This window comes from Alligator mississippiensis, chromosome 2 (assembly GCF_030867095.1).
Source record: "Alligator mississippiensis isolate rAllMis1 chromosome 2, rAllMis1, whole genome shotgun sequence".
In the NCBI taxonomy this organism is placed as follows: Eukaryota; Metazoa; Chordata; order Crocodylia; family Alligatoridae; genus Alligator; species Alligator mississippiensis.
The window spans coordinates 183,998,094-184,022,106 of record NC_081825.1 but is presented as its reverse complement, the minus strand read 5'-3'; the positions used below and the strand labels follow the sequence as shown (position 1 = coordinate 184,022,106).

Genomic DNA, 24,013 nt, shown 5'->3' with positions numbered 1-24,013 from the left:
GTTGCTAGAACCAAGAATTTCTTAGGGTCATATATTCTACTGGGCCAACTATGTAGCTGGGATAAAGTTAGAGAATGTCTTGCATTGGAAAGCTTGTCTTTCTCCAGCATATGATCTTTGATTCAACAGAACTGCTCTTTCCCTCCAAGCCAGCTCAAAAGCTGAATAGAGCCAGTACCAGAAAAAACTAAAGAGGACTGAAAACATGCAGAAATGTCTTGAACAACAGTTACTATATTAAGCTACATCTTTGAAAAAAACAAAACAAAACACACACATGCAATGGGAGTGTCTACGTGAGATTTACTACAGAGTAGATTAATTAGCTCTGCAGTAAATGTTGCACGTTTACACACGGGTGTCTGGTGCCTCTCAAGATGGGGGGGAGGGGGGGGCATGTGCCCCCCCCCACCAGTTAGCAACCGGGGGGAGTCCCCCCGGTGGCCATTCCCACTAGCCGGGGCGGTGCTGGGGTCCCCTGGCAGCCGATCCCGCTGGCCAGGAGGGGCGTCAATCTCACTCACCATAATCTCAATCTCACTCACCATGGCCTCTTCCAGAAGCAGCGCAGCCACTTTTGCTGGTGGCCCCGCTCCCCAGCTGGCGCTTGCAGTGGGGGGCACTGGTGCTCCCATCTGCCCCTCTGCCCACTGGCTACACAGGGAACACAGCCTGACAGGGGGTCCACTGGCATTCTCAGGGGATGCACGTGCACCCCCTGTGTCACACCTGCATCTACATGTGTGCCCCTATTAGGCTGGAGTTAATTAATTTACTCCACAGCAGGAAAGTACTTGTAAATACTAGTACTATCCTGCTGCAGAGTTTTTTTACTTCGCAGCACTGAACGTGTAGATGGCTGGCTGAGGCATGAAGGTGTTTCAGTGTGAGGGCTGCCTCCTGGCTAGCCCTGCACTGGAGCACCCTCGTGCCACAGCTAGGCCCTCTGCAGCATGCTGAGCCAGAGGGGAGCAGCCCTGGGCTGGCAGGCTGACCCCCAGGACTCCCTGCCAACTGGGGACACTCTGACCCGGCTCAACATACTGTGGTCCTGGGTGCACCTTCAAATGGTGTGCCCAGGAACAATAAACTTTAGAGAAATAAGTTCCAGAGTTTATTGCTTCACATTAATTGCATGTGTAGATACACCCAATGTGTAGAATGTACAGAGCATCCACACTAAGTTTCCCTTGGCAATATCAGTTTGCAGAAGCTGACCTCCAGCAGTTCTAACACCATTACCTCCACAGTCCACTGGCAGAGCCTTGTTGAATATAATCTCTCACCACGCTCTTTCCTTGTATCATTCCCAAACATGGAGAAAGAACACGTGGTCTTGCTGGCCTTGTGGTCAAGACACAAGCCTGGGAGTTTATCCGAGTCAAGGCTGAGCTTTCTGTGACCTGCAACAAACTTACTAGTAATTTCTCCCTGTGTCTCAGCACCCACTATGTAAAACAGAGACAATGCCTCCCTCAAGATAATGAGCCACACAGCAGTACAGCAAGAATAAAATACATTAGTCATCACAATACACTTGGAAAAAGTCAAAGACCCTAAGAACCAACACCGAAACAATGGTTTACATAGGACCTAATTGATCAGCTCCTTTGTCATAAACTAATACTTTAAAGCAGTGGTTCTCGATCTTTTTTGTACCAGGACCCATTTGTAAACATCAATGGCCAGTCCTGACCCACTGCCCCTCGCTCCTGACCTGCTACCCCCAGGCTCAGGTCCTAGTCCCCCAGTGCGTGGGGCAGAGGGGGCCCCCAAGCAGCCCCTGGCAGGCTGCAGCTGTGCCAGCCTGCAAGCAAAAAGCCATGGTTTCCCATGTTTTTCTCCTTTAAAGGAGAATCCATTTTTATAGCATGCCGATCAGCTTTCAAAGTTTGCTCGTGGCCCTTTCATATATTCTTGCAACCCACTTTTGGGCCGTGACCCATGGGTTAAGAAACGCTGCTTTAGAGCTCCCTCATTCTGGTCTCATACAGAATCCAGAATGATTCTGGATTATTCTGGATTGTGCTGGTTTGCACAAAGAACCATGAAGGTTTCCTCTTCAGCACAAGTCTACACATCATCATGCTCAGGCAGCTGCTGCAGTCTTATCTTTTACATAACTCCAGTCCACATCTCACTGGGAAGATGAAATGCAAATAGATCACTTGACATGGCAATTTAAAACTAGCACCCAGATTTGCATGGAAAGCAACTGGCTGATCAAAATTCTTTTCCATAAACCTAGCAAAACGCTTAAGCCTTTTAACACATCTGTACTAGAACTGAAGACTCATACCCATATGCTGAATGGGAGAAAGTAAGATGAATATTACTGTGACTATCACCTTAGAGACACTGCTGGACTTTTAGGTACAGGTTTGGAGGAAGGAGGGCAACGGAAGACTGGAAATATCAGAGTTGGCTTTGGAAAGGAAGGGAAAACTAGAGTGAAAAATAAGCTGTTACTGAACACAGGCACCAGGGAACCTGTATGTCAAGGAAATGAAAGACTAGAGCAGTTTTTTGTGGAAGGATTTTCTTACAATCCCTGCAAGCGAGGAGTCATTGGCTAATGCAAGTGCAAGGCAAGAAGGCACCCCCACCTCAGGTAAGTTCAGTCAGGATACGGGTTTGACACCACTGAGTTTGCCTTGTCATGTACTGTATAACCAACATACCCTGTCTTCACTGTGCCTTTCCCTTCTGGTATCTGATGTTTAGTGGTTAAGCTGAGGTTAAAAAAAAAAAAAAAGGACCTTCCTATTAGAAACAAAGACAAGCTTCTGAAGCCTTCACCAGGCAAAGAGCATTATAATCTCAGGTACTGAGTTTTAATCCCCGTTTCCTGATGCAGATACTGGCAACACCTGCTTATCTTCTCTCTGCTGAACAGAGAACTCTAACCCTCTTCATCATAGGAAACAGAGATAAAATGAAGTTAGGCAATAACAGCCCTAGCAGGATAGCCTGTGTGAGACTCCCCCATCTGTCTTGCAAGGCTCTCAGTATGGGAACACCATGTTCAAACCTGCCTTTCATTCAAGATTTGCTGTAGGGGGAGGGACAAGAACAGGGAAAATTAGAGATCTCTAAGACTCGTAGAATAGAGAGGCTTTATGGAAGTTGAACTCCAAAGCAGCAAGCCCAGCTATTCCAAGGTGGTCCATAAAGCCACCCTAGAATTGCCACGTATCCCAGAAGCTGAGATTCTGTCCCATCCAGATTAGGACAACCTCAGCCTGGCCATTCACTTGGATGATGTTTATGATTACTGTGTCCAATTAGAGATGGAGCTTGGGTCAGTCTAGTTGCCAGAGAAACAGATTGCTGCCAGAAAACATTAGCATGTGCATCTACTCCACGGGTGGGCAAAATGCGGCCCGGGGGCCAGATGCGGTCTGCCAGGCCATTCTATCCGGCTTGTGGGGCCCCTAAAAAAAAAAATGTAGAAAATTAATATTTATCTGCCCCTGACTGCCTATCACACAGCCCTCAATGGCTTGCCAAAACTCAGTAGGCGGCCTTCGGCCCAAAATAACTGCCCATCCTGATTTACTCTGACAGGAAAGGAAAAACTTCATCTTCCATCCTACCCCAATGCTTTGGTATGAGCCATCACCACCTCACCAGCCACCTCTTTTGTCAAAGGTTATAGTAGCTTGAAGCAGAATGGGGTGCACTTACCACATATGCCAAGGAAGGGGAGCTACGGAAAGAACCTTGCTTAGAAATATTCATACATATCCACTTACCTTTACCACTGCCTCAGTTGCACCTACCTTAGTCACACAGCTGCACTTCCTGCCATTAAAGGCCAGGCAAGAGCAGACACATACACTTAGGGCAATGAATACCATGTTGAGTTCAAATTCTTTCCCTCTCTCCGCTCCCCATGGTGCCATCAAGCAGCCTGGGGACTTTTATAGATACACAAATGCAGAGTTCACTAACAAGACAGAACTGCAGGATACAGAGCCATGCAAAAAAGCTGTTTAGAGATGTATGCAAATAAACAAACTCCCATGAGCGAGAATAAAACTTAACAAGTCACTGAATAAAAACTAATGAGTCACTAACAAGCCCAATTTCAATGCAACTCCTTGGGAGAAGAATGCAGATATGTTTTCCTACTATTCCCCAGCAAGAAGCAGAGCTACTTTTGTTTCATTTATTAAAAGACAGCTATTTCTTTGATGCTGGCATATTAGATTAATTAATTAGTCCTTCTATGCCTATACTGAGATTGAGAGCCACACTGAAAGTCCCCCCCCACACCTACACATACAGAGATCAAATAGACAAATAATTAAGCAACTTGCTCTTTGATCCAAGATCTCTTACTGTATGTTTAGATCAGACAGCTATAGAGATGATTGTAAGGAAGCATGGGTGTAAGGGACAGCATCCACTAGTCAAAACATCATTCCATACACAAAGAAAAGGTAATCCACTGGTTAGATTGCTAGAGGGACCTGGAAGACTAGAGTTCAATTCCAGACTCTGCCACTGACTTCCTGCATGACCCTGGGCAAGTCACTTACTCTCATTATACAGGGAGGGATCCAAAGCATAGAAATACTATTAGTCTCACAGGAACTCCACAAACAGGTGGTGAGACACTTAAATACTCTGGTAATAGGGACTTTAAGTACATGCTCCTGTACATGGCACTTCACAGGAGGAAATTCCCCACTTGAAATTACCTATACATGCTGAAGGACAATCATTGAAAAGAGAGAGAAACAACAGGTCACAAAAGCTTTCATCATAGCCACACTTCACTGCTACTCTCAAGTGCTCTCTTAGTGTAGGCAGATGCCCATCCCTCTTTGCTGAATTATGTAGTTTAAACAGTGACATCTCCATGCCTACAGCAAACTTAGCGACACTACAGTCTGAGGCTAGCCACATTCCTGGAGAGGGAAAGTCAATGCTTTCTCAGCTATTTCTCATAGAGGTGGGGGTCTCTCTTCCTACCATATATAACTCTTTTTCCAGCCATGTCACCTGGTGAGGGGGGTGGGGAGTAGGGATGTGAAAGTAATAGCACATATTTCTATCAGGCTTTCAGTTTCAAGCAATCCTCATAAATACCCCCGAGAACTAGACAGTAATTGAACCCCTCCATATGAAGTCTGTGGAAGTCCTGGGACTACAATTCAGCAGGTTCTGCTTTCAGACCAGCTCCTCTTGCTAAATGAAGCAGAGTCACACATTATAGCTTGGCTAATGAAGACTCAAGGAAAGGGCATGAATGCTACCAGCAACCTCCCCAACACACATCATCCATTACTTAACACTTCCTCCAGCTTTGCCTATCAGCTCAGGGGAAAAAAACAGTGCCTTTTACTGTGCCCGCAAAAAGACATCTCCACTTCTTCCAAGAACAAAACTAGCATTCAAAACACATACCCTTGGAGACTAAGGCAAGCTCAACTACTAGCATTTGGTGAAGGTAAAACACATGGTGGTCAAACAGAGGTCTGGGTTCTGAGTACATAAATGCACAGAACCACAATGCATGCATGACCCATCATGAAGACCAGCCAGAGTTTGCAGGGTTGCCATGCCTCATGGTTTTGTCTCAAGTCTCTTGCTGGTTGATATTCTACATAAAGACCAAGCTATATGCACATGCAGTATTGCCAGGAGCCCAAAAACAGTCCCTAGTTTCTTGTACCCTAGGACACAAGACTAGCATAGAGGGCATGTTCAGTGAAGATACCCCAAGACACCTTGGTGAGAAGCAAAATAAACCACACCTACTGTGGCCTGATCATTTTTTCAAACCACCTATATGGAAATAGCTCTTGGTAACCAAACAGGAAATGAGAACTTTGAGGCACAGAATGAAGAAGACATTACTTTGATTCCTAAACATATACAAACACACACATATCATAGGGTGATATCTTTTATTGGATCAACTACATAGCGGGGCTATAATTAGAACAAACTGTTGAGTACAAGACATTCTTCATCAGGACCTGCATTTGGAAGGTTGTTTAACTCTACCCCAACTGTGTAGTCGGTCAAGTGAAAGAGATCACCCTAAGAAATCCTTGCCTCTTCAATAATTCCTGGACCATTGTGGCTACAACATCATCACTCTACCACTACCACTTCCTAGACAAAGGCACAAGTTCTGAGAACATCTCTAATTAGTAACATCTTCACTCCAGTAGACGTGGCCAGATCTCACAATATGCACAGCCAACATTCAAGACACTGACTTGCAACTGTACAGCTAAACTGCCTGCTGAGGATGCAAACATTAACAGTAAAACAAAATTTGCACCTCGTTTCTCCACATAGACTGAGAAAATATCCTCAGTTGACCTGAACTTATCAAACTCCATTGTCTTTAGGGGAGCTGTGCTGGGGTGTACCAGCTGGGGATCATGCCTACTTTCCCTAAACCCAAGATAAGCACTTTCAAGTAGATTAGGGAGGATTCAGGCCCACCCTCACACCTCAACAGGTTTAGTGAGTGAATCACATGAGTGTGATTTCTACAATTTACTGTGGAAAACTAACCCTAAACTACTGCAAGGATTAATATCTGCAAAGCTACTTGCATGTGAAAAACAACTAGTGAACAATAAATTTGGTTCTAGTCCTGTTTACACTATTGCCAAGTGACCCTCTTGCATTAGTTTATCCTTTGATGCTGCTTCGCAAAGCTACCAGGTGCAGCAATGAAACCAGAGCGGTCTTCCATCTGTAGGCTAAAGACAGCAGCAAGTGTGGTTCTCATTTGGAAGATTATCTTTGTAGCAGTAAATAGCAGACACTTAATTTAAAAAAAAAAAAATGCTTGTTGCCTTTTTCCTATACAAAGCAGCCAACTATTCAATTGAAATAATGAGCTAAATGAACTTTTAGAACCTTGACAAATTATACTTATGACTTAATTTGGCCTCTGTTGCAAATTCAAAAAATGACCTATGCCTCTAAATGCTGGAAGCTATAGCAAAAAGAGGGCCAAGGAATAGATCACTCTGGATGGGTCCTGCATAAATACTCTTCCTCTTACTTCTGTCCTCTGCCACTGTGAGAGACAGGACATTGGACCAGACAGGTTTATGGCCTGATCAACCCAGCATCTCTTATATTCTTTAGGATGACAACCAAGTCAAAGAGGAGAGGCTATAAGGAGCAAATAAGCCCTCTGCTCATCAGGATGGCTTCTACAGATCATGGCTGGGGCAGACAAATCTGGTTGGGTTATAAATCAATACATGACTTCACCAGCTCAAATTTTGGAAGAGGTCCAAAACCTCATGCACTTCAGGTCTTAAATATGTCTAATGGGGACAAAGGATGAGACCTCCACAGCAAGGGAGGGTTTCCTATGGTAGGGTTTCTTGCCCCTTGTTCTAAAGGATCTTGTATATAGCCAGGGTACTGGACAGGATAGACCTCTGGTATAGCCTGTCATGGCAGTTACTCAGTTCCAGTCTCCTGGGCTGCCTAGCCTGCAGAATGGGCAGTTTTTGGAGTGAATACTGTGTTGATTTCATTTTACAGGTATTCCCCACCAAAAAACTGTGTCTTAACAATCTCCTTAGCATATGAAAAGGAAGCTTTGAATTATCTTTGGTAGTCAGGAGAAGCCACTGTGGTTTCTAGATACTCTCTTTACACATTATGTGGCCTGTAAGGGGCACATAGAGCAGATCCCAACAGCAACACACTACTCATCTCCTTCAAAAAAAAAAAAAAATCCTGGGTTAGAAGAGACATCATAGATTTGAAAGGATGCTGCTCCCTGGGGTATTCCTAGATGCAGACATTGACTCAGATCTAAGGCCTGCATTCCCTGGCCTCTTTTTCCCTGTGGCTCTCAGGAAGCCCTACAGGAAGGATACAAAGTTATATATATGCACACAGTCACTGAAGACTTCCAAACTTGAGTGCTGTTAAGCGGAAGGCTCCAGGGTTCAAAGACAGGGTCTTTTCCTTAAGAGACACAGAGCTCCTTCTTACTTAGAAAGAGATGGGGGAACTTGTATAGCTCACCTAGAAGAAAACCATTAAAACTGAGCAAGGCATACTGCAGAGGTCATCAACATACCCACTCCCGTATCTCCAATTCTGCACTCAAAAGTCACTTGGTACCAAACACTGGCAGAACAGATACTTCTATGAAGACGGGAGGTTGATTCTTAGCCTTGTGGACATGGAGATCAGAAAAAAAGAAAGAAGGAAGGAAGCCCCATTAGGGTCACAAGATCAAAGACCTACACTACAAACTCTCCAGCTCATAGCTGACATCTCTTTTGTCCAACAAGGACAGTACATCCATGTAGCACTGTTTATAAGGGCTAATGCTATAATATATTCCCCATGGCTCAAACATTTGCCAAGGGAATATTCTCCTTTCTTCGGCACTAGCATCACACCACAGCCACAAAGCAGCATTGTGTGAGGGAAATGGGTTCTAGACAGCAAATTTATTCAAGGTGCCATCTTTTACCAGGAGAAGACTAATCGTAAATGGGCAAACAGGATAAGAAGAGCCATGCCATGAGGAGGAAAAGACAAGTATTATAATTGAGAGAGAATATCCCCAGCACAATGAGGTGACCTCACTGTGGGACTAGCCCACTAATCTGCATGTGCTATATTACACACATTTAAATAAAGCCAGAGTAAATGCTGAACACTTAAAAAAGATATAGGCAGACGTAGTTAATCTAAGCAATATGGCCAAATAAGGCCAATGGAGTCCTCAGATATACTGGGAGTTGTATTGATGGGTCTGGGTGGAAGTGGAACTCTGTAAGTAATCTGTATCAGTGAAGTTTTGCTTTAATCCTTGGATGTCTGTCTTCTGAGTAACCAGGGACTGCATGCTGCACTGGTTATATGCAGGCAGCAAAGGCAGTGCTAGTGCCCCACACTTCCCCACCAGCCAGCCACCACACAAACAGCAGGATTATCTGGTCCCCTACTGTCAGGCTCAAGAGATTCAGGCTTCTACAACAGCAGGAGCAATGCTGGGTGTGGCAGCCCCCACATGGGGCAGATGCAGCCCTTTGCTAATCCAGTTCTTATGCCTTCCTTTCTCTAATCTAAGAACTCCTCAAGGGAGCTGTCTTTAAAATAGTACACTTTAATACAATATAACCAGCCACTGCCTCCAGCTTCAGAATGCCATAATGCATCCCTCCTGCCCCACCAGGAACACATAAGCTGAAAAAACCAAGGAGTTGAGAAAGAGGCAGATGAAACTGCCTCCCTTAACAATGTGTTACTGATCTTTCAGTCAGTAACACGTTAAAAAAAAAAGCTTGGAGAAGCACAAGCACTGAAACCTTATCCCTTACCATCTCAGAGAGGATCTAGCCTTCCTCAACTGCTCTTCAAGGTTATCAGACCTGAACTAAATCCTCTAGCTAAAGCCCCAAGCAAACACTTCAGTACAAGGAAGTCACTGGGGACTGTTCTAATAAGGCAAACCTCCCCCCCACCTCCACAACCTAACCACAGACACCTGCAACCCACCCGACCAGAGCAGCAGCACTTGGAAGTGTGAGAAGGAAAAATCTCCACCAGGACTAATGCAAAAACAACCTGGGAAGCTCAAGCATTTTAAGCCAGTGCTTGAGAGAGACTGAGCTGGCTAACTGAAAGGACAGTCCTCATTAAGGAGCAGAAACTAGTCGAGAAGCCAGGTCTGAAACCTTGCAAGAGCGGAAACCACCACATCAAAGCCACCAGCTGGGGGGAAGAAGTGGAGGGGGAGAAGTTGGGGGCGGGGGGAGCTGCCTGCCTACCTACCTACCTACGTGCCTCCAGACCCTTCTCCAGTCCGGATCACCCTGGCCTGCCACGGAGCAAGCGAAGAGCAAGGAGGCAAAAATGAAATTGGGGGGGGGGGGGGGAAATCAACAGCAATGGGGCATGGATGCTCACCCTCTGGATCACAGGGCTCCCTACTCTCCTCTCCTGATGAATCCGGCAGGGATAAAACCTAGGGGAGGAGAAAGCCCTGCAAGAGGGGGTGGGATCCGGCAAGGCCCCGCGGGGCAGACTCTGCCCCTCTGCCCGCGCTCCAGCTGTTCCAGGCCGGCCCCCAGCGGTTCCAGCTGTTGCAGCCCGGCTCTGCCGCGCCTCCAGCCAGCGCCATCCCGCCTCGAAGGCTTGGCCAACCCCAGCCCGCCCGGGCTTTGGCGACAACTGCCTGCAGCGGGGCTCCGGGTCCCGCCGGCTGCGGGGAGGGCTCTGCTGCCTGGCAGGGGCGCCGAGCCCTTTACAAAGCAGGGATCCCCCCATGCCCCCCTCCTTTCCCTGCCAGAAGCAGCCGGGGCAGCGGGGACGCCCGCCGCCCGCGCTCCGCTTACCTGGGGGCAGCGGAGCCGCTCTCGGGCTGCGGCTGGAGGCGTCCCAACCCGGAAACAAGGAGTCCAGGGCCAGAGGGAGGGAGAGCAAAAAAACAAATCCCTTGCTGAACTTTTGGGTTTTCCCCCCTTCCCAGTGCCCCCTCCTTCTCTCCCACGATACGAGCCTTTTAACCCCCCGGCTGCCGGAGTCTAAGAGGCGAGCTCCCGGCTGCAGGGCTGCCTGGCGATCAGCCTGGGATCCCATCCTAGCCCCTGCGATGCGATCCCACCTCCCCGCACACTCCTCCTCCTCCTCCTCCGCAGCGCATCCCCGGCCTGCCCCGCCCGGGCCTTTGGTCGCCTCTTCAAGGCACGGGGCCGGGGGCAGATCTTGCTTTTCCCAGCCAGGGAAGGGACATCCCTGCCTGACCTTGGCAGTGGTGGAACAGCAGCTCAGCTCAGCGCCTGGGCATGGGGAGAGCTTGCAGTGGACTTGGCTCTTGCTAAGGAATTGTTCAGCGGAGGAGACAAGACAGGCCTGTGTAAGGGGCATTGGGAGGGTGGACTAGTGCCCACCAAGTAAATCTGAAAGCCCCACACACACATGTTTAATACAGGGAGGCACTAAGTGCTCATCAAGTTACTTGGGACAACTAAAGACAGAAAGGGCATGGGAGAGGAGGTTGCAGGTTCAAAGCAAGTGCACCAAGGGGGGCACCTAGCAGAACACACCAGGCAGTGCCCATTGGCCCTTGAATGAGTCCAAGGAGCCAGTGGACACTGCCCAGTGAAATTGCCAGGAGATATGAGTGGACAAAGGACAGGAAAATGGCCCTGCAGTCCCCAGGGGTCTTCCTGAGGAGAGGCAGGCCTTCTGATGTGTCCAGGGGGTCATGGGCTTTGGCCCATCAAGGAGAACTATAAGCCTCCCTTAGTAAGGAAGCTGCTGGGGACCTGTCAACTGATTGTGGGGGACAACTAAAGCAAATACAGGGATGGGAGTGAGGTCACAGGTTTAACATGAGGGTGCCAAGGGGGACACACCAAGCAGAGCACACCAGACAGTGCCCGCTGGCCATTCAACAAGTCTGGGGAGCCAGTGGACACTACCCAGTGCATCTCTGCTCAGAAATGTGAACAGACAAAGGACAGGACAGTGCGGGGCGCGCAGCCAGAGACTCTGGTCGAGAGCTAAAGGGATAAGGAAATGGGAGGAAATCAGTGCTTAGCTTGTCAGCCGTGCTTGTGGCCATTGGAAATTTTGAGTCCCTTCCCATTAGCTTGTCCAGATTATCCAAGTCCTAAAAGATGTGGGCATGGGCAGATCCAGAATTCTGACAAGGGAGTTGCACATAGCGATGTGCATTGTCACATATAACCCAACACAGATTTTTCTCCAGTTAAACATAAACTAGAAGCTTTACTAATAAGCTAGGGGCATACTGCATTACTCAGTTCAAGATTGAAGCAAAAACAAATATAGCTTCACTGGAATTAGTTCAAAACAGTTTGCAGGGCTGTGAAATACGAGCTTCATTACCAGAAGCAGCAAACAGACAGCAGAATTGCAGAACAAAGGCTAGCTTGATTGGTGGACCATCAAGACCATTAAAAAGAAGAGGAAGTTGTTAACACATGTGTAATGAGGACTTGAGAAGGAACTAGGTAAATACCTTCTCACAAGGACAATAAGAAGAAAAAGGAAGGATAATAAGCCATAAAGTCTATGGACTCCCTCAGCACTGACTGACTAGAAATGGCCAGGCACTTGGTTTTAAACTTTGGATGGAACAGGAATCAAACAGGAGTGCACATGCAACAGTGTACCCTCCCCCTGGATGTGGACTTTAATCCTGCCCTTTGTTAGCAGTGGTCCAAGATGAAGACTGACATGAACTTTTAATTCTTTCTTGTTTTTAAGTTTTTTCAGGTGCCAATTATTTAATAGAGTCCTTCTAAGGGAGAGACATTTTAAGGTGATGATTCTCGAACACTGTGGTGCCTTAAGATGCTTTTAAGGGTTGCTCACAATACTAGGTGTGCAAACACTATGCATGATCCATAAAATAAACCCTGAGGCTTCACACACAAATCCATAAGTGCCCAGGGGCAGGTCCATGGGAGCTGCAGTGGTGAGGTCCCACCCCCTTTCAACAGCGTAGCTCAACTGCCAGGGGTCCATTCCCCCCAGCTGCAGATGTCTGGGTCCCTCATGGAGCCTGAGGAGTGACTGGAGCTCCAGGCTAGCAGGGAATGCACAGGCAGCGGCTGAAGAAGGGGGACGTGCCTGCTGCAACCACTCTCCCCAGTTGAGCGCAGCACCTTGTTCAGAAGCTCATCCACAGCCCCAGCTGGAGAGGGCAGGAGCAGCTCTGGGGCTGCCCTCACCCTGGGGCAGCTGGGGACATAGGGCTGCTAACTCTGACTGAAGCTATTCCAGATTTTTTTCCCTAACATGACGTAATGTCATAAATTGTACTGTTCAACTCATTCACAATATCAATTTCCTGGATTGCTTTCAATAGACACTGGAAGATCGATGCCAATACCGGTAGACTCCCGACCAATCCAGGAGGGTTGGCAACCCTATGGAGACAGAAGGCCCTGCTTCCTGTACCCAGACACGACCCCTACTGGACAGGGGGAGGGGGAAGAGGAGGAATAGGAAAGGAGCAGAGGGGAGGTACAACTGAGTGCCTAGGAGGGGAGAGAGGGAAAGCAGAGTGAGGGGTGGGCTGCTTTGGGGGTTCAAAAAAGTCCCTAGCAGATGCAGCCGCAGTGCAGTCTTTCAGTTGGGGGTGGAGGGAGGTGAGGGGTTGCTACAGCTACCAGTTGCATTGCTCCCACCCCACTTTTTGATAACTTAGATCCACCCATAATAGTATGAAAACCATTCTGACGTGGTTTTTCTGAGTTCTTTGCAACAGAAAAAATGCTTTATTATTTTTCTGTAGCCAAGGAATGAGTGAAACCTAAGAGCTGGCATTTTCTAAGTGGTGCCTTGCATCTGAAAAGACACGCATGAAGAATCTATCCAATTGTATGCATCTGTTTGAAGGTGAAGAATCATTATGTAAAATCTCCTAACAGGGACCAGGGTTGACCTGGAGGATGTCCCAAGGGCAGTACAAGAAAGCCTCTAGACTGAGAGAATGTCCTGTTTCAAACTGCTCAAGAACACATTATATGGAGCAGTATCAGCTAAACATATCTGTGCATTTGTCACTGAGCATGGCCCTACATGTCAAGATTTCACGGTCTCTTTGGATAGCAAAAGGATGTGTAATAAAGATAACATCAGGCTTCGTAAAGGCACAAGGGTCAGGTATCTTGCCAGGTCCTGAACTCTGGTGAAATGCAAGTTGTAGATGAAAGGTTGTGCATAGCCTGTCACACTAGATCCAGCTATACCTGCAGATCTGTCATGCCGTTAATGTCCCACATAGAAAGAATTATTCATTGCCTTGCCAAGAGCATGATGAATATTGCCTTATTCCACTAACAAGTTCACTGATTTGAAGCAAAAAGAGATGGTGACTAGAGACGTGGATTGCATCTCAGAAGATCTGGCCTCTAGTCCCTTCTGTGTCACTGTCTCACTCTGGGACCTTAGGCCAAGTCATTTTTCTTCCATTTTCCCACCTGTACAATGGTACTAGCCTCTTTTGTAAGGGGCACTGAGATCTGTGGGTGAAAAGTCTATAAGGGGTAGGAGGAGGTAGGATGTATTCTTGTTCATTGAGTAAGATGCTATTCACAATTTCATTCCTATGTTCCTTGCAAAGGATCAGGCTGTCATACCTGAGGTGACAGATGAGAAAGGGTCTGTACTTAGGTGATTCTACCTATAACAGCTGAGGCTTCATGCTTTGCACAACCTCCTCTAGTGTTTTCATATTGGGGTGATCTCGAGCAAACTTCTTCTTGTGGTTCAGGTGTCTCCTCCCCTGGGAGGGAAAAGGAAGAAACAAATTCATGAGAACTGACAGAAACCTGGGTCAACTGTTTAGTAAACTGTGCTCCCACAATTTCATTGTCTCGTGTGCCCTGTTATTCTCTGTAGCAGCCAAGTACTTTCTGTGCATTAAACAACATGACTTAAGATCTCCTAGGGGCAGTTTGGTCTTCCATTCTCCTCAGGGGAAAATGGTACATGCGGTAGAGTGTTATGTCTTGAAAGATGTGTGGAATTTTTATCAGCATGTTACTTGGATTTTATGCTTGGGAAGGCAGGGCAAAGAAGCACATCCATCACTTGGAGCAGGAATTGATTAAGTCTGTGCTGGGCCCATAATTCCTGATGCCGTCCATTCTGGTGTCTCAACACAGTCCCCTGAGAAAGCTCCATCTTCCACACAAACAAGTTTTAATCTTACTGTAGAAAGCTCCAAGAAGCAGAATCATCCTTCTGTCTTACCTGTCTGACTAATTACATACTGCGATCCCCAAAATATTCTGACAGTCCTGGCAACAGTCCAAACCAAATCAAATTTGTCCTCAGTTTATGGAAGCAGGTTCACAGGAGCTGCAGACAACTCCAGGACTGTTGAAGCCCTGCTCTGGGTTTCTCAAACCATGGCCTCTGGTACACATTATATTTAAGATACGATTAACCTATTCATTTTGTCATTCTCCCGCTGTACTTGGCCTTGGTGAGGCTGCAGCTGCTGTACTGCATCCAGTTTTGAGCTCCACAATTCAAAAAGGATGTGGAGAAGCTCGAGAGGGTGCAGAGGAGAGCCACACACATGATAAGAGGTCAGGAAAACAGACCTTATGAAGAGAGGCTGAGAGCTATGGGACTCTTCAGCCTGGAAAAGCGCAGGCTCAGGGGTGATCTGGTGGCCACCTATAAGTTTATCAGGGGTGCTCACCAGGATCTGGGGGAATGTCTGTTCACCAGAGCGCCCCAAGGGATGACAAGATCGAACGGTCACAAACTCCTCCGTGACCGTTTCAGGCAGGATATAAGGAAGAACTTCTTTACTGTCCAAGCCCCCAAGGTTTAGAATAGACTGCTGCCGGAGGTGGTTCAAGCACCTATCTTGAACGCCTTCAAGAGACATTTGGATGTCTATCTTGCTGGGATCCTATGACCCCTACTGACTTCCTGCCCTTTGGGCAGGGGGCTGGACTCAATGATCTTCCAAGGTCCTTTCCAGCCCTAATGTCTATGAAACCTATTGCTCCTTAAATACATTCAAGTCAATTTATAGTGTGATAATATAGTAAATGAGACACAAAGTTATTCCACATAGGTGTAACATTTTTGTGGTTGGTTTGTATCACGCCTTAATGGAACAGGTAGCAGGTTGGGGCTGGCTCATGACAGATCCCAATGCTCAGCTCAGTGTCAGGATCAGGCAAGGGGCAGCCCCAGGGTCCAGGACACAGCTGTCCCCTACCCAATCAGGTTGGGGGCAGAACTCGTTTCTGGACTCTGTGCCCCTGCCGTATTCCCAGAGGCAGATGAGAGGATGCCATAAGGATGGGGAAATGCTCCCTGATTTCCCTATCTCAGGCTCACTATACCCCAGATCTTTAAAACCTTGGAGGCCCTGGGATCAATGAACCTCTCCCTGATCCCAAGGGCCCTGTGCAATGTAAAAAAATTGTGTGCAGCCCAGCTTCACATGTGGTTTTTAAAGTTTCCAGAGAAATGGAACCCCAGGATTGAGGAAAGGCTCCCTGATCAAGGAAAGGGTACCTGTGTGCCAGGATGCTGTGTGGCCTAGCTAGATTTTTAATCCTTGTGGCATGTGAGGACTCCTTGATCTGGAAGGGGCAGCCCAAGCCTGGGATTCTCGTGCAATCCGATTGCACCTTCCTAGGCAGCAGCTAAGTGGATACAGGTACCTAACTCTGATCCTACTCCTGAAAAATGTTGAACATGCCTCCTTTGGGCCCAGGCTACCATCTTAGCCTTAAGGCTAGGTTACTAAAAGCAGCAGAGGCAGCTGCACCACCACTTGTGTAAACTGCTTTTTGGGGATTCAAGCAGGGTGAAATGGATCACACCTGAGGTGCCTAAGGCCACATAGGGGCCTAATAGGTGGACGAGGAAGGAGTTCTGCTCTTTTTATAACTGTCCTTCCCCTTAACCCTGGCTTAGAGGCTGGTCTGTCAACCCAAAAGCAGGAAGAAATTCAGGAAGAGAGGTTCAAAGAGATCATTCCAGTCATAGGCTCATCAGAAGGCAGGGCTGGAAGGGACCTCAGGAGGTCATCTAGTCCAGCCTCCTGCTCAGAGCAGGATCATCTGTGACTAAATCATCCCAGCCAAGTGTCTGTCTCACCCACTCTTGAAAATGTCAGGGATGTGGATTCCACAACTTCTCTGGGTAGCCTGCTCCAGTGCTTGTCCACCCTTAATTTCTTCCCAATTTCCAACCACAATTTCCTCTGCTGCAGTTTCAGTGGGATTTCATTTAAAGTACAGCCAAGATGGGGACTCTTAAACCAATCTCCCATCATTCACCATATGTAATTAGAGTCCATTTAAGGATGGATCAGGAGGTGAGGGAGAGGAGCAAATGTGAGGCTCAGATAATGATCCCCGCCCCCACACCAGGCTAATTATCCTGTTTTACTAGGTGTCCTCCATCACTCATGTTACTGCTCTTCCTTTTCAATGTTAGAGCAGCCTAAGCTTTAAACAGCCAGAAAGAAGATGAGTCTCTCCAGCATCTCTCCACAACATCCCTTCAGCCAAGCGGTGCTTTCAGCAATACTCTGAGAGCTTAATGAAAGAGCTTAATTAACAGAGCATGAACATGAGTCAGAAAATCCACTAGATGGCACCATAAATATTTCAAGGCCAGGCAATCTCAGCGAAGCACATCAGGTGTAGCTGTGATGACTTGCTGTTAAAAGTTGAGGGGGTTGGTGCAAAATGTTTGTTAGCACTGCAAGTTGAGTACTCTCCTCTTTCTCTCAGCTTAAAAAACCCCCATCCTAGTTTCCAAAGCTAGGTGTTAACTGGTGCATTATCACTCAACCTCTTCATCTCATCCATTTCAGTGACTGCCTGGGAGTGTCGGAGAAAAGAATATATTGAACAACTCTGGAATTCTAAAATATTTGAAGTTGCCCAGACAGTGAAATGATTGGTACAAAAATGCGTGTAATAATAAATAAATATCTCTCTATGGGACTCCTCTGTACAGGAACAAAGCAACCTCCCAGTATTAAAGAAGAGCTCCAACATCTCAGCTCCCCACAGGAGGAGTTTCTTTCTAAATAGGTGACTAATTTATATTACTTGTAAATGTGCATAGACAGACTGAAGACAACTGTTCATAAGCAAGGATTGTCTTGCATTTGCAAGGAAGGAGGATTTGGGATTGGATTCTTTATCAAGCGCTGCTTGCCTGTGAAACTTCAGGCAAATCATTCTCTATTTCTCAGTCCCCACTGAAGTTCCTTTAGGACAGGAGGTGCTGAAGTACTGACACAGTGAGGGACACCATGTAAATGATGACAGAGAGCTTGATTACATTGCACAGGTGGTATAAATACTCAAGAACAGTACAAGCACACAAGTACAAGGCCAGAGCTGGGCAAATGCACTACCAGCTAATTAATGCATGCGTCTTTCTTTAAGCCAGGGCTGTCCACCTTGTAAGTGGCCAGGGGCCATACACCCCTTGGGCCACAGTAGTGGGGGCTGCATTAGCAAATGCCACACCAGCAGGGGCCATGGGTCCTAGGGGCCACATACTCTCCCCTAGGGTTCAAATTATACTTTGATTCTTGGGGAGGATCTGCAAAAAAAATTAAACCAGCTCATTGATTAACAAGTCCACTTAAGTAAAGGAGCAATCTGATTGGAGAACGCGCCCCTCCCCCCCCAGTTATGATTTTCAAATCTTACAGGGGGGCTCTCATCTCTTATGGGGGGGTGGGAGATTAGCCCCCTTCTCCCCCCCCCCCCCCGAGCTCGCCCATAATTTGCACCCTGCTCTCCTTCCTCCCAACCTTGGTAGATACTCTGAGCAGGACCCACCTTCCAGAGTATACCATACCACATGTGGCTCCATGGAACAGGAGACGGAATCTATCAATGCACTACAATACATCCGTATCACCAAAGTGAGTCTCCAGACAACCTAGGAGAGCACAGAATTGCATGAATAGATACAGTCTATGATATGAATTGTACTCCAAGGGTGGCCAGACCGCGAAGAATAAGTGCCCCAGGAAGTCTTTCCCTATTGGCAGGTTAGGAATGAGCTATGTATATAGGATGGGATCTTGTTTAAAGGTGACAGAGCTGTAAACCCTGCCATTCTGAGACAGGATATCAAGAAAAGAATGCATGCTTTGCACCTGGGGATAGAGGCATATCTACAGTGTGCCCAGGAGCATTTCTCCTGGCCAGGCATGAATTCCAAGATGAGGCCATACAGGGAGCAGTGTGAGATATGCAAAGGGCATGGAGATAGGCAACATAAGAAGGTTCTGCAGACTCATGAGATCCCAACATGACCTTGGAAAAAGGGTGGGGCAGATCTTTTTTGTGTTCAGTGATAGACACTATATGGTCACAGCACAATATTACTTCAATTTTTGGGAGGTGGACTATCAATAGAACACTGAGACAAGAGCAGTAAACCAGGAAGCTGAGGGCACATTTTGCCAGGCATAGCATCCTCAATACTTTGTATTCAGACAGTAGGCCACAACAAACAGCAGAGGAATTCAAAAGATTTAGCACAAAATGGGAGCCTGAGCACAAGAGTTCTTCTCCAGGGTACTCACAAAGCAATGGGACAGCCAAATCAGCTGTCAAGACAGCTAAAAGACTCATGGAATGGGCAAGAAGGACTGGATACGATATTTATCTGGTTTTGTTGGACCATTACAATACCCCTTCTCAGGGATTTGGTAGTAGCTCGGCCCAGACACTGATGGGGCGAACAACCAGGACATGTCTTCCCCTGGGGGACAGTCTGCTACACCCATATGAAGAGAAAATGGACAACATACAGAGGCTGTTAAGAGAATAGCAAGACAGACAAGCAGCATATTGCAACAGAAGAGCTAGAACCAAAGGCCTCTCCACATAGGAAGGTCACCTGGGTTCGACCACTCAGCAACCACACAAAAAATAGCAAAAGGCCACTGCCCAAGCAATTGTTGGGCTATGGTCGTGTAAAGTAGCTACCACTGAGGATCAGTGGTTGAAAAGAAACTGTAGACTAGAGGCAGGCAAAGTCGGGCCTGCGGTGGACTCCATTTCCCAGCAGCTGCTGCCTGCATTGCTGTGACCAGCTTCCATGGAGACCCAAGCTGCTGTAGTGCTGTGACAGTGCCAGGGTTTCCATGGAGACCAGCCCCAGCTGTGCTGGCAGGGCATGCAGCTGGGCAAGGACCTGCTCTGGGGCTGGGATTTTGCAGTGGTGACAGCATGATTCAAAACAGGGCAGAGCTGTGACCCGCTGTCTGCACACCCTGGCAGGGGCATGCAGGCAGTGGATCACGGATCTGTCCTGGCTCTGGACCAAGCCGTCACCACTATAAGATCCCAGCCCCAGCCGTGGAGCCCCTCCCTGCCTAGCCCCGCACCCTGCCAGTGCTGCTGGAGCCAGTCTTCATGGAAACCCTGGCCCCGCACTGTCACAGACCTGGTCTCCAGAGAAACTGCCCACAGCAACATAGGCCAGGGCTGCTGGGAAGTGGAGTGCAGGCACCAGCCAGATCTGCCATCTTTCTCACCCCTGCCATAGATAGTAACAGAGCGGTGAAGTCAGCAAGCCAGGGTGCGGTGACAGAAAAGGCCAGTGTCCCAGATGACTCTGATTGGGCCTTGACCATCAGTTGGCCAGAAATCAGTCAGATGCAGGAAGGAATAGTGGTGGCCATTAGGAAGACAGTCACCAACAGGAAGACCACAATAGGAGAAAACTAGATCCTGCTCCTGGAGCAGTATGCTAAACAAGTAGCGGGAGACTGATTCGACAGCCAGCACACTTGAATGACTACAGCACCTAGGAGGCTACACATTGGACTGGCAGTGAATGCCATGTCCTCATGGTGGGCTATGTGCTGGCAGCCCCAGGTCCCAAACAGACACGTGTGTCTCTCTCTCTCTCTCTCCCTCCCTGCCCCCTTTGTTTTATCTTGTTTTTGTGTTTCTGTTTTGTATTGCAAGGAAAGATGCAACAACCTTCAGGTTCTTGCAAACTGGAACAAGTTGTAATGGGGGCGATTTGGAGGACAACGCCAGGAAGCTCCACGTGCTTGGAGAATTTCACAATAGCTCTAAGCAAACAGTGCACTACATGATTACAAACAGCAACTGGGAGCAGAGAGCACCTGTAATAAAGATCCAAGTGCTCACAGTCTAAAAGAAGTTCCTTTCTTACTGCACAGAGCTCTGTGCCTGAAACACTACCTCCCTTCAAAGCTGGGTGGGAAACTTGCTCTTTCAGCTAGCTGAGTTCCTTTCCTTCCTGGAATGTGGATAGATGTTCCTTTGTCTATGCATAGTTCCAAGTTCCTCTGATGGGCCTACTGTTACAAGACCCCTTTTGGTCCCCAATACAAGGAAGGGGAAAAGGGGAAGGGCTTTTTAAGAGGGACATTGCACACTGGGAAGCCCTGCCCTTACAGGAAAGGGTCCCACTAGCAAAGGGCAGAAGTGCGCAAGCGCAAGCAGCAGAGAAGAGCAGAGCTCCAGCAGAAGGAGGATAGAGCCTTGCAGCAGATGCCTTGAGTATGCTTGGAGATGCACTAGAAAAAGGGAAGGCATTGCTACATATATGTGCATAGCCTTCACACACACACACACACACACACACACACAGGCGATGTGTATGCATTCTGAGGTACAGTACAAAGTGGAAGGGCAGTCTGTTGAAAGCCTCTGAATACCAGTCAGAGGGCACAGCAATAGGGGAGTATTACAGGGGATGTCTGCTGTAGGCCACCAAACCGGGAGAAGGACAGTGATGATAACTTTAAACTGTTGAAAACTTCCATATCATAGGACCTGGTTCTCATGGGGGACTTGAATTATCAGGACTTCTTGTACAAGCAGTCCAGCAAGTTCTTGGAGCATGTTGGGGGATAATCTTTTGACACAGATGGTAGAGAAGATAATATATCCAAGGGGGCAGGGAAGCTCTTCACACCTGCTGCTCTGTCTCTTCTTCTAAGTCAGATTCTCAGTAAGGTGACGGACATCTAGACTAAGAAAGTTTTGCTGGTCCAGCCATTCTAGTTTGCCAGCAGATGCTAAGGCTACCCTGGGACAGTAAAACCAAAAGAGTCCTTTGACTTGTCCAGATCATTTTGGGTTCCAGAGACAAATTGGCTAGACTAGCCAAAACACTTCTTTACAGTATAGCTGTGTCTATACTAGGATTTTTGATGGTACACCAATACTAAACATCTGCTTTTAGTATATTTTTCTCCCAGCCACTCCAAGTAGACTTTTAGTGTTACTTATGGTGCCATCTCGTGGATTTTCCAGGTCACAGTCATGCTGCTCTATTAAGCTCTTTCATTAAGCTCCTTGGAGTGTTGCTGACAGCACTGCTTGCCTGATGGCATGCTGTGAAGAGATGGGGGAGAGACTCACTTCCTCCACCCATCTTAAACTTTGGAAGAGAAGAGCAGCAAAATATGAAGTGGCAGACACCTGGCAAGGTAGGATAATTATCCTGATGTGCGTGTGGGGATGGGAATCATTATTCCAGCCTTACCCCCTAGTACTCTTCCTCAGCTCCTGATCCACCCATTAACTACATGTGTTGAGTGTGGAGTGGCCGGTCTGAGGACTTTGTAGACAGAGGCAGACCAGCTCAAGGATCTCAGGAGAGAATGATACAGGAAAGCACCACCCAGCTCTGTTACAGCCAGCTCTGCCTGCGTCCACTCCATATCAAACCCGTGCCCAGCTAAATCACAAGCTCCTGCAGTGCCATAGGGCCAGCTCTGCCAAGCAGTAGCAGCACCCCTAGGGTGGCTATCATAGAGGACAGTTTGGTTATCTTCTGTCCTCTATTAAGATGAAACCGGATGCCTTTTTTGGAGAGAAAAATAGAGGACATAAAGGCATCAGGTTTCATCTCAGTAGAGGACAGAGGAAAAAGTAGCAGAAAACTGGAATGTCCTCTGACCACCCTAGGCACCCCCCAATAGCCAATTAGCCTGCCCCACTCCAACCCCCTCCATAGGACCACCTGCTGTCTCACCTACCATGCCTTGATGGAATAAGTACTTCTACGTTTCCCCCTTTCTTCTTCCAGTACAGCCTTGGTCCAAGCTAACTTGACCATAGCAGCACGTCTCACCAAGCTCAAGCTACAGACAAACTGGTCCTAAATTACCTTCCCTGCAGCCACACTCATGCCTGAGGTCTCAATCTGCTGCAATTATTCCTTTGAGCCACTTTGCTTAGTCCTTTTTTCTCAGTCTGGGCCTCAACCCTCTTGGCCTTGCCCTACTTACTCTAGCTACTACCTTCAGTTCTAGGTCCCTTTATTCTGGCCTCAGCTTCTTGGCAGCAGCCTCTCTGCTGGAGCTTTAAGCCCCATGGCCTAGGTTCTGGACCTCCTGGCCCTCTAGTTTCATGAGTTAAACTCTCTCTCTAGGCTCTCTCAGCTCTCATAGCACATACTCTGTCTCCTCCTCCCCTCCCCCCTCGTTGGCTTTTGGGCCAAAAAGGGGCAAAAAAACAAAAAAACAAAAAACAAAAAAAAAAAAAAAACAAAAAAAAAACCAAAAAACATGTAGTGTGCTTTAAGGTGCCTACCATGGGAACACCAAGCCTCCCCTCACAGCTATTCCTAGTCATCTGGTTCTACTAAGGAAACAACAATGAAAAACACAACTTCTCAGCCAACTTAAAGGGAAGTAAAGCTTCTTTACCCCTTACACACCAGGGCTCTCCTTACTATGTTTCACATGTGCCACAGCAGCCAGCCTTGGAGCTCTTTATCCTTCCCAGCCAGAATTAGAGTCCTTTTTTGGCCTGAGAGCAAGCCTTTTATACTAGCAAGCTCCTCCCCTTCCAGCCAGCCAGACCTATTGCTCCACCTAAGCAAAGGGGCTCTGATTGGTCCCTTCAGCCCAGCCAGCTGCCTTCCCTTTGGCTGAAATCTCTGTTTAAGTTCAGTTCATCTGCAGCAGGGCTACTGGTGCTTATAGGCACCTTCCCTCTTTTCCCATTTACTCCTTGTCACCCATGGCTTTTACCTTGTAGTATTTTTGTTGGTCCTTCCAGCTGTATTTTCCTCTCTCAAGCCTTCATCTCCTTGAGCCACAAAATCCCTGCTCTTAAAGGAGCTCTGCAGGTTCTGTTGGTCCAACAACTTTCTCTTGGTAAGAAGGCAAGGGTTACATGTTACATACAGAGCATCTGACAGAGGGTAGCACCCTCACCTGTGCTCTGAATGCCATCCACTGAAACAGCAGCAGAGGGAATTGCAGTTGGAGATTAGGAGGAACTTTATGATGGTGAGGATGGCCATGCACTGGAACAGGTTACCTAGAGAAGTTATGCTATCTCTATCCCTGGACATTTTTAAGAACAGGCAAGACAAACATATGGCTGGGATGGTTTAGTCAGGGGCAATCATGCCATGAGCAGGGGGCTGCTAGATGACCTCCTGAGAGCCCTACTTTCTTAAGATCCTATGACCGTGGAATAATCTCCCTGAACCTCTCTTCCCAATT

At 47.5% G+C, this 24,013-nt stretch overlaps 1 protein-coding gene across 16 annotated transcripts in view; it reads right to left on the bottom strand.

Moving 5' to 3' along the window:
• Positions 1–23,275, bottom strand: part of CRACR2B (calcium release activated channel regulator 2B) — a 78,185-nt gene extending 54,910 nt beyond the window's left edge. For 9 of the 16 annotated variants that reach the window (XR_009460000.1, XM_059722542.1, XM_059722554.1 and 6 more), the window contains exon 1: positions 10,353–10,498. The gene's annotated coding sequence lies outside the window, so the exon portion shown is untranslated. Of the gene's footprint in view, positions 1–9,924; positions 10,063–10,352; positions 10,499–23,206 lie in introns of those variants that run through there. The other 7 variants (XM_059722545.1, XM_059722547.1, XM_059722552.1 and 4 more) reach the window with 5 other exon arrangements.
• Positions 23,276–24,013: the final 738 nt, after the last annotated feature.